Source organism: Notechis scutatus, chromosome 4 (assembly GCF_049901735.1).
Source record: "Notechis scutatus isolate UNSWTSFEM ecotype Mainland chromosome 4, rNotScu1.2, whole genome shotgun sequence".
NCBI classification, from domain to species: Eukaryota; Metazoa; Chordata; class Lepidosauria; order Squamata; family Elapidae; genus Notechis; species Notechis scutatus.
The window spans coordinates 19,127,713-19,142,434 of record NC_142012.1 but is presented as its reverse complement, the minus strand read 5'-3'; the positions used below and the strand labels follow the sequence as shown (position 1 = coordinate 19,142,434).

General features: G+C 38.7%; 1 long non-coding RNA gene across 1 annotated transcript; it reads right to left on the bottom strand.

The window, feature by feature from the left end:
• Window positions 1–2,525: 2,525 nt before the first annotated feature.
• LOC148130664 (uncharacterized) lies at window positions 2,526–5,699 on the bottom strand. The gene is made up of 3 exons (XR_015749582.1): window positions 5,578–5,699; window positions 4,468–4,561; window positions 2,526–2,705 (listed from the first exon to the last, which is right to left on the bottom strand). It is a non-coding gene; the product is annotated as an uncharacterized LOC148130664 (long non-coding RNA).
• Between the last annotated feature and the right edge of the window lie 9,023 nt (window positions 5,700–14,722).

Genomic DNA, 14,722 nt, shown 5'->3' with positions numbered 1-14,722 from the left:
TTGTCAGTATTATTGGTATTCAATACCTGGTGTTCTAGGTTCTTTTCGGATTGTCCCCAAGGTGCCAATTATTTTTGGTACACCTTTGCTTTTTTCTGCCACAATAGTTCTATTTCTATTTTAAGGTCTTCGTATTTTGTCACCTTTTCCAGTTCTTTCTGCTCTTTTCTGCTGTCTCCAGGCATTGCTACATCCACTAAACAGACACTTCTGACTGTCTTATCAACAACTATTTCGTCAATAGTGTTGTGTGGTGTTATATGGCAGGTGCTCGTCTGTTTGAAGTTGAAAGACCCAGAGCAACTTAACCTCTTCCATTCCCCCTTACTTTGTCTATTTTATGGTCCCACCAGTTCTTGCTTGCAGGAAAATGGTATTATCTTGCAGATGTTCCGAGTGTACTATTGTTTGTAGTCAGCCTGTTCAATTTCCTTGCAACTGCTTAACCACTGTGGTCCACTGTTTCTTCATCTCCTTTGTAGAAGTGGTATTTGCTGTTGCTGCCTTTTCAATTCTGGCTTTGTATGCATTTGTTCTTAAGGCTTGGTCTTGTGCAGCCAGAATTAGCCTCTCTGTCTTATTATTACTTATTACTATAGTATAGTAATTGAGGCAGTCTTGACACCCAGCAACTATCTGTATTAGTCCCTGCAGTTTTCTTGGCAAGACTTTCAGAAGTGTTTGTGCCTGCCTCTTTCCTAGGGCTGAGAGAAAGATTGTCTGGCCCCGTCTGGCTTTGGGTCTCAGGCAGGACTAGCACTGATAGCCAGGGGTAGGATTCAGCCAGTTCAGTCTGGTTTGGGCAAACCAGATGTTAAATTTACATTTGGTTCACCGAACCGGTAGTTGAACCAACCAGCTGTCCCTGCCCACTCCACTCCGCCCCTCCCAGGAGTCTCTATGCTGCCTGTTTTGGATGCAGGTAAGTGCAGGGTCCACGCGGAAGCTCTGGCAGTGCATAAAATGTTCCTCCTGGAAGTTCTGGGAGTCCAGAAATGGGCCTGTTTCTGGCCCTCTTGGAAGTTCCAGTAGGCCACGCCCACCATGGCCATGCCCACCCAGCAACCGGACAGTGAACCAGTTGTTGGGATTTTTGAATCCCACCCCTGATGATAGCCTCCCAGTTTGCTTTTAACCAATACATCAAACTGGATTTCACCGAGAAGATTACTTCTGTACTAGTGAGAAAATGGAAGTTCCCCCCTTTGTATAATAGGATAAATAGCAAGCAAAGGGGGTACCTTGACCTATTTTAACAGAAATACTGTACTGAGCCAAAATTAGATTGAGAATTACAGAACAACAACCTTTCATTATAGAATATTTCCATTTTATCTATGGAATCTACACGACTCCTTTCCATTGCCCGTGGAGCATAGTCAAAGAATGAAGTACAAAAAAGGGAGAACACAGAAAGGATTTAATTGGCAGCTTGCTTTGAATATGGAGAAATTGTTCCTCAGCATCATGAAAGCTTTCAGTGTGACATTTCCAAAAATGATATAGGAAACTGTTTTTATTTTGCTTTCTGATCAACTTAGGCTAAGACTTCAGAACGGGCATAACCTATCCTCAAGTAGAACATCCAGACATAAAAGATTTATTTTTTTACTTCACATTCTACAGGAAGAATAATGGTACTTTCCCAGATCCTTAATGTGTATTGATAAAATAGAATTTTTCATAAGATTCAGATAAAATAGAAGCAGACAAAACTTCACCTAAACATTTCAAAGTAACTGAGAAAAGCATCTTCCTCTATATCAAAATAACCACAAACAACCTTTGCATGCCTACTTGCAAATTATCATCTGCTCAACTCGAAAGAAGTTATTTGTCACTCCTGAAATGCTGATTTATGAGAATGAATGAACCAATGAGAATGACTTATAGAAGGAGGTTACACTTAGAGCATTGTTCAAGAAAACTGGGCCCAGAACTACCTGAAGGGGGGGAAATTACAGTGCAGTCTTTTAGACTGGTGTAACTGTTTAATTGAAATATATCACTTCCGTGACAGATATGTTCTCCTAGGTAGCCATCTGTTATTCAATTGCCAGCGCTTATGTTCAAAAATATAAAGTTCTGGGGATATTGCCAGTTTCACCCTCTTCATTGCTTGCCCTTGTTTCGCAACTGCTCACATGGCACAGCAGAAAGCCTGACCTTGAGAAGGATTAAAAAGGCCCCAGAAATGTGGGGGCATTCTGGTTCTAGCCTCATTTGGCTCTCACTCTCTTTCACGTGCAAGCCTGACAGATTTCCACAGAATATAGGCAGCCGTTTGTGAAATATGTTACATTTGTGACCTCGAAAATAAGTTTTGAGTTCAAACACTGATTTCCCTAGTGAATTCATTCTAGAATTCTAGAAGTCCAATACATTCTAGAAATCCAGTACATTCTAGAAATCCAGTACATTCTAAAGTAATGTAAATATACCTTCCCTTTGCCACTCTCCATAGCCTCTGCATACATAAGTGTTTTCCACTTGCTCTCTTGCTGGTATCTTCATCCCTTTTTCCATCTGACTCAGCTAAATTCAGCCTTCTCCTGCTTTTGACTGTCTAAATCTAGATTCATTCCTCATCAATTCACTAAGCTATTCACTTTGTGAATCTTCCAGATGCTCTCCACATTGGCTAAGCTGTCAACCAATATTCCAGAATTCATGCATTCTAACTTGTCCTGAGAATGCTGGGAGACCTGCAGCAAACAAAAGAAATGAAAAACACTTAAGATTATGGAAGCCATTAAATCAGTCAGGGTTAAAAGCCCAGCGGAATAGATTGTCTTAAACACCTTCTGAAATGCTAAAAAGGAGGTGAACCATTGGAAAGAGAGGCTTAGATATTATGAGATTGCCATCTACTCCATATCAACCCAATCAGCCAGAGAAGGCTTTTTCAGGATGGTTTATTTTTACCACATTGGTAGACTGAGGGTAAACAGTATCAGATGTATCCCACCAGAATGCGGTATGGGCTTTGCAGGTGATAGCAGCACTCTGACCGTGTCTGGAAACCGATCAGCAACTCAGCGCAGCAATTTTGGAAGTGTCATTACCTGGCAATAGCAAGCTTGACCTGCCAGCTGTCTAGCTATCACATTCTGAACCATATGCAATTTCTTAGTTTGTCTTGAAAGACTGATGTAATAGTAATGCACAAAGTATGCTATAATAATCCAAATAAGTGATAATCAGAGCATGAGAAACCATTGCTAATGGATCTTGACCCAAGTAAAGTTGTTCTTGCCACAATAGCCAAAGTTTCTACTCTCCATCCCCTCCACTGCGGACAAAATGGGCTCCAACTATGCTATTTTTTCTGAATCAGCTCTTTTGGGGGCCAACAGTCCCATTCAGAATAAGTACCAAAACTAATATTCTCAGATGTTTTCTCTGTCCTTCCTAAACATTCTATCAAGGCTCACAAATCTTTATAACTTGGAAGTATTCAGTCAATTTCCCCTGTCAACATGATTGACTTGGGGTTCAATATATTGATTTTCAGAGCCATAGTTGTCATTGCACCATCTCACCAAGCTCCAATTCTGATGGCCAATGATCAATCCAGTTACCATGGAGCTGAAACTTCTCTGCCTACTGGGCTGGGGTCACCCAGTGTTTCACAGCAGTTTACTGCTGCAGCTTCACGTTTCCGGCTCTGAAACGTTCGCCAGATGGGAGCTGCCAGGCTGAGCATGCCCAGACAGCTAGAGGGCATGGGCCTACAATTACAATGTAATGCAACTGGAAATAATTTGATATCAAAGTACAAAGACAGTTTAGCGTTTTAAAATTGCAAATTTATGAATTATGATTTTCAAAAGAAAAAAAGGAGAGCATGAGGTTCTTATCTGCATGTTAGCCAAAGAGATACTATCATAACAATATCATGACAGAACTGAAAAATTCCAGATGACCACTAGATGTGAGTAAAGAGAAAGAGAAAACTTTAACTCCGTTCTAGTGATTGCTTATATTCTGCCCTTGATAACAGGGTTCCCTTCCCAATTTTGGCTGATGTTTGAATGTATTTATAACTTTTGTGTACTGTCCTTCAAGATTCCATTCTGTCAGAATGGTTTATAATACATTAAAATCAGATGGTAAAATTAAAATTCATAGCAATAGTTCAAACATACGATAAAGCACAATTGAAATATATCATAAATATACAATAATAAAAATAGCAGCCACAAGTAGTTACATATTTTCAAACACTGCATATGTCTAAACATAATGCCTTAATTTATTGATTAATCAAATTTATTTGGCCACCTATCTAATAGAAAGTGACTCTAGGTGGTATACAACAATCCAATAAAAGGTTAAATACTTTAAGAAAGCATTATCCCAAACCATTATATAATTATTAAAAATATTAAAAACTATTAAAGCAGAAGAAAACAAGAAGAAAAAATAATAGATGGAGGCAATGTTGATAATAATGGAGGTACCTACCTAGTTCATCTGTCCCTTGGTTCTCCAGGTCTCCTGGCATAACCATGTCTTGAGAAACCTTTGAAAACTCAGAATGATGAGGCCAATCTCATCCCTGGAAGGCAAAAGAATGCAATCACTACAGAACAAAAGACTCACCACTAGTGCCCACCAAGTGTAACTCCTTAAAGGAAAGAACCTGTAACATGTCTTTAAGGGATTAAAATGTCTGAAAGACTAAAGACATCATTACTAGTATCCAAAAGATAATAAAGCAAGAATATTTTGGGGAGAATGGGGTTTAAGAGTTAGACAGCTATCACTGAAAAGAGCAGGGGTGGGCTGTTGGGGGTTCGCAGGGGTTTGGGAGAGCCCCTAGCTAAGATTCTGTGCAGTTCAGAGAACCCCCAAATCCCACACCTGACGGCCCCACCCACCCTTCTGCTCCCCTCCCAGGAATCCCCACGTGGCCCGTTTTGGATGCAGGTAAGTGCAGGATGTATGTGGAGATTCAGGGAGGGTGAAAAACAGGCCTCCTGGAAGTTTGGGAAGGCTGGAAAGGGGTTTCCAGCTTCCAGAGAGCCTCTGGAGCCTGGGGGGGGCTGTTTTCGTCCTCCGGGAGGCTTGAGGAAAGCCTCTGCAGCCCATGCTGTGGTGCAGGAGGCCATCTAGGCCACACCCACTATGCCATGCCCACCCAGCAACCAGGCAGAGAACCCCTTGCTAAAATGTTTGAAGCCCACCCCTAGAGAAGACCCTCTCTTAAGTGCCACTTGGAAGGGTCTCACTCACAGTAGGGCTCTGAAGATGATCTTAGGGACACACAACATTTGGGACTTTCTGGCTTTTACTACTACATGGTCTGTTGAATTGCTGTTAAGTGTCCTTAGGACGGGAACAAATAAAAATATATTGGGATTGACTTTGAAATAAAGTTATTAACATCACCAACCTGTGCTCTTTGAAATATAATGGTACCAAGAATTTCATTTAAAACTATGATAGCAAGATATTCCAAAAGTAACAGTCCCTGCTTGTCCCTACAAAGACAGTTTAAAGTAGGTTGTCATATATTGTCTTAATAATCAGAGTCCCCAACCGTCTGTATTGTCAAAGAGTAAACTACAGAACCTCTTTTCCCCAAGTTTATCTTGATTTATTCAGCACTGCTTCCAACTATTTTCACAGCTTCCGTAGGATGATGATAAAGTGTGCGTATGTGTGTGGGGTTTTTGGTGTCAGCCAAGTGTCCACTAATAATTATTTTGGGTGACACATTGAATGATGATCACAAAATTGAAGGCATGAGGAGCAGTGCTGACATAAGTCCCATTCCTCGCCTTGACCTGCCTATTAAGAAAAAAAAAATTCTTAGTTGCAAAATACAAGCTCTAACATTACCAGAAAAAAATATTAAACGTGGTGATAAATAGCCACACAAACAAAGGGACTTACAGTGTGGCTAGAGAGAGAGATACACATTTATAGAACATTTAAAAAGAATCCTTCTACTGTCCAAAAGATAGTTAGAAACAAATATATCTCCATTGACATTGAGATGCATTATCTAAGTACTGTCTACAATCTCTTCCTTTTTTCCTTTCCCAACCCGCCACCACCACCCCATTTTGAACAGATTATTTTGACTCTTCTTTACAAGGCAAGCCTGTCATAGAATGTCAGCACTTGTGTAGCACAAAATCAAAATGCTTCATTGGTTGAATTCTATTACTTTGAACTGATACAACATTGTGATCTGTTTTCTAATTTCCTCCAGGATTTCCCTACCCCCTTTGTTTTTCCACCTCATTTTCAGGAAGCTTTTAAATTTATTCCTATTTTTTGTTTCAGTTTAGATGAGACTTTATGACCATTAAATAAATGTAGGCCTCCCTTGACTGGAACTCAACTCTCCTATACTTGTCCATGTAGTTTTCTTAACAATAGTATGGAACTAATTTGCCATTGCTATTTTCTCAGATTTTTTTTTTCAACTTTCCAATCTAGCTTCTAACCCTGGCATTTTTTGGAGAATTTTCCTCCAAATGTGGTATTAACCACATTTAACCCTACTGAGTTTTTAAGAAGAACCAAGGTTGAAAGAGTGCAGAGGAGAGCAACAAAGATGATTAAGGAACTGGAGGCTAAAACATATAAAGAACGGTTGCTGGAATTGGGTATGTCTAGTTTAATGAAAAGAAGGACTAGTGGTAACATGGTAGCAGTGTTCCAATATCTCAGGGACTGCCACAGAAGGAGTAAATCTATTCTCCAAAGCAGCAAGGACAAGACAAGAAGCAATAGAAGGAAATGAATCAGGGAAAGAAGCAACCTAGAACTAAGGATAAATTTCCTGACAGTTAGAACAATTAATTAGTGGAACAACTTGCCCGCAGAAGTTGTGAATGCTCCAACACTGGAAGTTTTTAAGAAGCAGTTGGATAACCATTTGTTTGAAATGGTATAAGGTTTACTGCCTAAGCAGGGGGTTGGACTAGAAGACCTCCAAATTGCCTTCCAACTCTGTTTTTCTATTCTATAGTGATTAGGTTCTGTACCTGTTGTGATTGTGAGGTGCTTGGCAATATCCTTTTGATTTTCACTTTAATTACAACAAAAGGATTATAAGTAGCAAAATAGTGCTATAATCCTTTGGGTATGGGATTATTATAGCAATAGCACTTAGTCTTATATACCGCTTCACAGCAGGGGTGGGATTCTACCAGTTCGCACCTATTCACTAGAATCAGTTCTTAACATTCTAAGCAGTTTGGAGAACTGGTTGTTAGAAGAAATTACTGGCCTAATCCTGTAAGGAGGTCAGGAAGGAAACATTTTGGTGTTGCTTACAGAAACTGCCTCTCCATTAACCCTTCTTGGGAGGACTAGACTTCCTGTCTCAGGAACTTCTCTGGAGTTATTTTTCCCTCCTTTGCTGGTACTTTGCTTGTGTGGAGTGACCATTCAAAGCTACAATGGCACTGAAAAAAGTGACATGACCATTTTTCACACTTACGACTGTTGCAGCACCCCCACAGTCATGAAAGGCCAGGCCTCAATGTGAATGATATTGAGTTGGCCACACCCACCAAATAATCCACACCCACAGAACCGGTTGTTAAAAAATTTGAATCCCACCCTTGCTTCACAGTGCTTTACAGCTCTCTATAAGCAGTTTACAGAGTCAGCATATTGCCCCCAACAATCTGAGTCCTCATTTTATTGACCTCAAAAGAATGGAAGGCTGAGTCAACCTTGAGCCGCTGAACATTGAACTGCTGGCAGTTGGTAGAATTAGCCTGTAATACTGCATTCTAACCATTGAGCCACCACAGCTCTTCCTGTCACATTTTTATTTATTGAGAGATGGTGAGGGGACTTGTGAGAAGATGTATAGCAGATATTTCAGCCATTTGTCTTTTCTGTGTGCAAAGCCTTATGGTGTCCTTGAAGTTCGACTGCCATTCTCTAGAGAATGGTCTGCCACATCCTATATGAAAAATAACATTCATCTGAAATCCAGCTGGTTTACTTAAAGTCAAAGAGAGACAAGGCCAGCTTGCCCTAGCTTCAAAGAAAAGGTCTGAAATACAAGTTCTGTTTGTTACATCACTCTGCATTTTACAATCTAGGAGAATCACAGTTTTCTATATCAAATGCCAGGGACTTCTAATCATTAACAAATCTTTCAGTGTTCAGTGTTCTTTCACTGTCCTGCCTCGGTTTTCTGCAGGCACCTAGGGAATTGATTAGAATGGTTGTTTTGCTGATAACAGTAGAATACCATGTATTCTCCTGGCCTGACTGTCTAGAATGTGACTCTGTGAAGTAAACAATTTATTTTATGGAAATCTATGAAAGCAGATAATGTGGGGGGGTTTCCTTCCTCACATAATATACAACAATGACTTTCTTTGCTTCCTTTTTCCACTTCCTTATGCTGGCAAAAACTCTTCCTACTGGTTCTTCTGTAAATCACAGTACAATGAGGGTAACACAGAAATATGCTTTCTTCCCTGAAGGTCATTTTTTTAATTTGAAAGTTCTAATATGGAAACCTTTTCTTCCATACAAAATGTGGAATGAGTACAGTGACAATGAACACTGTACAATAAACGAGAGTTCTTAAATGCATTTCCCTCTGAATATATTAGCAGACAATTCCTTCCCAAATGCTCATCCTGGAAGAATAGTAAATTCAAGCCTATCGCAGGTAGATCTCAACTTACAACCACAATTGAGCCCAAAATTTCTGTTGCTAAGTGAGACAGTTGTTAAATGATTTTTTTCCCATTTTACGATCTATCTTGCCCAGTTGTTAAACTAGGGGTCCTCAGACTTGGCAACTTTAAGACTTGTGGACTTCATCTCCTAGGGAGTTGAAGTTCACAAGTCTTAAAGTTACCAAGTTTGGAAACCTCTGTGTTAAATGAAACACTGAAGTTGTTAATTTAGTAACCTGGTTGTTAAGTGAAACTGACTTTCCCATAGACTTTGCTTGTCAAAAAGTTGCAAAAATCACATGATCCCAGGATTCTGCAATCATCATAAATACATGCCAGTTGCCAACCTTCTGGATCATATGACCACGGAGATGTTGCAGCAGTTGTAAGAGTGAAAAAACAGTCATAAGTCACTGGTTTTTTTTGGTGCTGTTATAAATTCAAATGTTCACTAAATGAACTGTTATAAGTCAAGGACTACCTGTGTTCTACATTATGACAACAATCTTTCAAAGATATTTGCATTTCATGAATGCAAACTGTGTTAACATAATACTGGGGGGAAAAAAAAGGAATGTTAAAAAAACATAAAGCAAAATAATGATACTAAGGTCAAAATTAAAACCATGCATATCATTTGTGATATTTTCATATTATTAAGGCATGGTGCAGTGATTTTAATGATCTACATGTATTTAGTGTTTGTGGCATTTAAATAGGTAAAGAAGAGATAAAAGAAAGAAAGAGAGAAGGAGTGTGGTTAAATCCATTTCAATTTGTATTCCTTGTAGATCTAAAATGTATTTTTTTTAAAAAAAAAATCCATATTTCAAGAAATATGATGGTAGTATATCTAGAGACAAAGCAAAATTAAGTTATCAATAGAAATTGGTTTCCCGATTATATATATCTGAAAAAAATAAAAATCCCACAATCTGAATTTAGAGTCAGTAAATTACAAATTCAGTGTAAAACCTCTACTTTTAGTGCTGCCAGAACAGAATCATTTAAAACAATGTGAAAGGGAGGGGGAAAGTTAGAGTGTGATGTGAGCTATTTACATTACTGAAATTTTCGTTACTAAATATACGTTTTAGAATACTAACTTTGGATTGTAGGAAAACATTTGGGAAGAAGGTACCTTGAAACCTAAATCAAAGCTTTCTCAAACCTGTTTTTGGGTCCAACTACTGTGGGACCCCAAGCATCATGACCAAAGACAATTCTAGGAGACATTGCCCCAAGACTTATAGAGGGTGGGTTTCAAAATGTCTGATATGAAAGTGTGGATGAAAACTCAGCAGGCCAACAAACACTGCTGAATTGTGAATGTTATGGGACAATTCTTAAAAAAATATATGACATTTGTATCATAAAATATGGCAGGATTGGTTCAGGTTAGAACTGCTAGAATCTTTAGCCACTTTATGGTGGCTTAGCCACAATAACCCTTTCTTAAAAATTCTCCAAATGTTAGTGTGTAGATGAACGGAGTTAAAAGAGTGGTAATTCCAGCTAATTGTTGTGCGTTCAGAGCAGAGGTGGTGTTCAGCAGGTTCTGACCAGTTCTGGAGAACCGGTAGCAGAAATTTTGAGTAGTTCGGAGAAACGGCAAATACCACCTCTGACTGGCCCTGCTCCCATCTATTCTCTGCCTCCCAAGTCCCAGCTGATCAGCTGGGTCTTCTTTTGTTGCCCTGCACAGGAGAATGGAGCTAGAAAGCAGGTTAGTGGGGTGGAGAGGGAATGGGATTTTCCAGTATCCTTCCCCTGGAGTGAGGTAGAAGTAGAGATTTTACCGTATCCTTCCCCTGCCACACCCACCAAGCCATGCCCACCAAGCCACACCCACAGAACCGATAGTAAAAAAATTGAATCCCACCACTGGTTCAGAATCTGAGTAATTGAACTTTTTTAAAAAAATCCTGCAAATGTGTTACAAGAAAAGTCTCTTCAGAACTATGTGGCTCCAAAATAATAATCTAGTTTTCATATGCCCATGTTAAATCTGGACAAATGTGGGATGCTAGAGTACCATCTACAGTAATCAATGTACATGGAACCTAGTGGGATTTTTCCTATTAGCCTTGTTTCCCTCCCAAGTCTCTTGGTATTGAACCAGCATTTGCGTCTTTTATAGAATACTTAAAAGGGAGGGGGAGCTAACAGCTGTATGAAGATAGTTTTTCCAAGCAATGGAAATAAATAAACACATAAATAATTCCGATCAGCATGGAACAATTCTGTTAATGGAGGAAGATATTTCTACTGAAAGAATTTTGGTTTGGGGTAGGGTGGAGTGATATAAAAATATATTGGGTAGCTTTTTAAAGGAGTTTTCTGCAAGATTATGTGCTAATAATTTGACCATCGTGAAGACCAAAAACAGCAGTGTTTAAGCTTTTTTTTTCCGGGAAAGTATCGCTTTTGCAGAGCTGTGAAATTGGGAGATAATAACTGGGAGAAATATTAAAATGTTATTAAAATGGCCTCATAATTAGATAATTGGATATCTATTTCTGAGCTTTGCTTTTTAGCCAAGAAGCCTTTTTAAACATATTCTATTGTGATGCTATATAATCAGAACTCATTCACTTGGAAAGAAATACACATGCCTTTCCTTTCCTTTCCTTTCCTTTCCTTTCCTTTCCTTTCCTTTCCTTTCCTTCTTTCCTCCTTTCCCTTCCTTTCCTTTTGATCTCTGGACATACTGCTAAATGTAATCATCACAAATCAGTAGCATGGCTTATGGCTATTTTTAGGGGAGAAAGAAGCATAAATTACAGTAGGCTTAACTGTGCTAAAGCTCAGAGACACACAAACTGCTCCCCAAATTCAGAAAAGGGGACAGAAAATCCATACACTGTTGACCCTGGTCTATTTGCATGGAAAGGATGGCTATACAATACAATCTCAAGCATCCCTTAAGTGTCTGGAACTAAATATTGGTTCTATAGACCCTAATAAATCATAATTCTCATCTCTTATTCTAAGTAGGAAAGAAGAAGGCAGAAAAAGAAAGTTAAAGTTAAAGATGACAGCTGCTGAACTTTTTGAATAATCATCATTTTGAAATTACAGTCAACCTCTGTTTGCAACAGCGTAAACATTTGTGGCTGATTTTAAACGAAATGCTGACATTCGTAGGATATTTGCTAGACACGTATATACAAAATTCTTTTTCTGATTATCCTAACATTTTATGACAATTAATTTGCATTACACATTTTAACATGTGGCAACAGACATTCAAAAATATCAGGAAATCTTGCTTCATTTGTCTATATTTAGGAACACTGGCAGAAAAAATACAGGAGAATCTCTGCGCTCCATCTAATTTGTGAATAAACAGACCTCTTAACCTGTCAAATGGAGATGCTTCCAATTCATATTTTTTTTGTAATTATATTCAGGATGGATGAAAGAGTTTACAACTTAAGAGATGTTAAATGACATTAACTCTACTGTTAAGTACAAGATTTCATTTTTAAAAAGAATGTGTTATTTGTCTATGTTTGGAAAACGTCCAATTCTTAAGGGTCCAAAACATATACTATATTTTTCCCCAACCAGTACCTGGAGATGCCCACTTTCCCTGCTTCAAAAGGCCTATATATGGTTGGGTATTTGAGTCATTTAAATCAGGGGTCACCAAACTTTTGGACCTCAGGGACCTCCAAACTCATAATTTTAAATCCCAGGGACCACTAACCGGTTCTGTGGGTGTGACCTAATTTGTGGGTGTGGCTTGGTGGTCATGTGACTGGCTGGGCATGGCTTGTATGTAAATATTATAAATATTTATACAAATATTGAATTTTTATAAAAAAAGAGCAACTTTTACCCAAAATCAGGCAAAGCAGGCAGATTGAGTTGCTCACAGAATCACAGATTCATTCAGAGATCTATCTATCTGCCATCGGCTAGCTCAGTCTTTCACATAAAATTTGCTTGCAAACAAACTCATAAAATTTGCTAACAAGCAAACTCCCAAAATTATCTCACAACACACCATGTATGTAAATATTGATTTTTTTTTTTCTAAAAAGAGCAACTTTTACCCAAAATCAGGCAAAGCAGGCAGGCAGATTGAGTTGCTCACAGAATCATTCAGTAATCTCATCTATTTGCCATCGGCTACCTGAGTCTGTCACATAAACTTTGCTTGCTGTGAGTCTGCACTGAATAACGGAAACTTCCATCCTAAGGAGGTTCGGCTGTGCTTAAAAGCAGAGCAGAAGATCTAAAGACTAGCTAGAAAGCAAAAGTGGCTTGGTGGTCATGTGACTGGCTGGGCATGACTTATATGTAAATGTTATAAACCCTGCTCTTTCCTGTCCTTTACTTCCTTTGTTTAGAGCACAGCTGATTCACTGATTTGCGCAGCAGAGTGGTAGAAGGTAAGTATTATAGCTGTTTAAATTGCGGAGAATACATGCAGTGTGCATTTGATATGAATGTGCGCAAAGTGCGCGATCATTGAACCAGTTGTTATACCGGTGGAATCCCACCCCTGTAAACCATCATTGCTAAATGTTAGAGTAATGTTAGGAAAATATTTATGTCATAACCTTGAAACAATAACAAGAAAGTTCAGAGCAGTTTTAAGACTTAGGAACTTGTTTAATGGAAGCACAAATACTGTAAAGATCATTACTAAAATGTGAAGTTAGATAGGCTGTTCCAACATGGTCTATTCTACTGTCTTTTTTTTTTTTTAATTTTCCAAAGAATTGATGAAAAATAGTTTATTTTTAGGCCATAAGTTTCCGTCCTGGTTGCTCTTGAGGAGTACGAATTTTAACTCCCAAATTTGGCCACCTGTGATGGCCATGGCTGAGAAATCTTTGTTGAAGACCAGATGTAAGGAAAAAAAAGCATATCTAAGTTGGAAAAGAATTCTTCAGAACATTTCTGTATTTTCTTGCTTTTGATAGTTCAGAGACTAAAGATCCTTTACATTATTTCATCAAAAGGGAAGTGTCCCCAACAGCAATGGAAAGTAGCTTCTCTCTGAGCTCCTAAGTTTTGCATCTCCAAGAAACGTTCAGTTCAGGAGCAGAGTAATAAATGTCACAGAAGAATTGTAGACCAAAGTCAGAATTCTCTTTCAATTTGCAGAATGGATTATGGCCTCAGGAAGCTTTTCTTGAAGAGAAGGGACAAATCTGCTAAGGCCAGGCTACATACCAAACACACCAAGTCCAATTTAAAAAATACAGGGTTTTCTGTGTACCTAAAAGGCCCCAATAAAGAACCCAAATTTTGGCTTAATGCAACATCAAGGCTCAAGAACATGCTTAAAAAATGATATATCCTTACAACTTGCAGGGCCTCAAACTGTTTTAGCCTTTTCTGGCAAGTTGCACAATCTCAGCCAGAGATTACTTTTTATTAACCAGCCTCATTCTATTTAATGACAAGGGATTACTGGAGCAAGATGTGGAATACTTGTACTTACTAATTATTAGTGGGGTAGAAGAGCATACGGCTTGTCTTTTCTCGAACTTTTCTTGCTTCTCATGATTCAGTTAGATTCTATAGATGTCACTTATAGGACCCTTTTCAGTTCAGTTAGTAAGCTCATCAAGAGTGTGAGAATATATAAAAACTCTGACAAAATTTACAAAGTCCATCATGTGAGGCCAAAATTCTGAAATCCTTCAGGAGATTGAGAGATATGACAGTTCTAATTCCAGAATTTTTTTTCCATCTGCTTCAAGAAGTTTATAACTCCTCACATCTGTTTGACTAGCGACACAAACCGCTATAGAGGGAAAAAGGAATTAATAACAATGGCTTCTTTGTTCCTTATTCCTTCCGCCAATTTACAGTATCCTGTAAGTAGAGGTCTTCTCACAAGAACCAGAGGCCACAAGGGCACAGCAGAGATTATACTATCTGAAACTTCTCAGAAAACAACACCTGAATGAAAAACTGCTGGTGACCTTCCACTGCTGCACCATAGAGAGTATCTTAACTTACTGCATGGTTTGCCAGTTGCACAGTAGCAAATAGGACAGTGCTCCAGAGGGTTAACATCATTGCCCAGA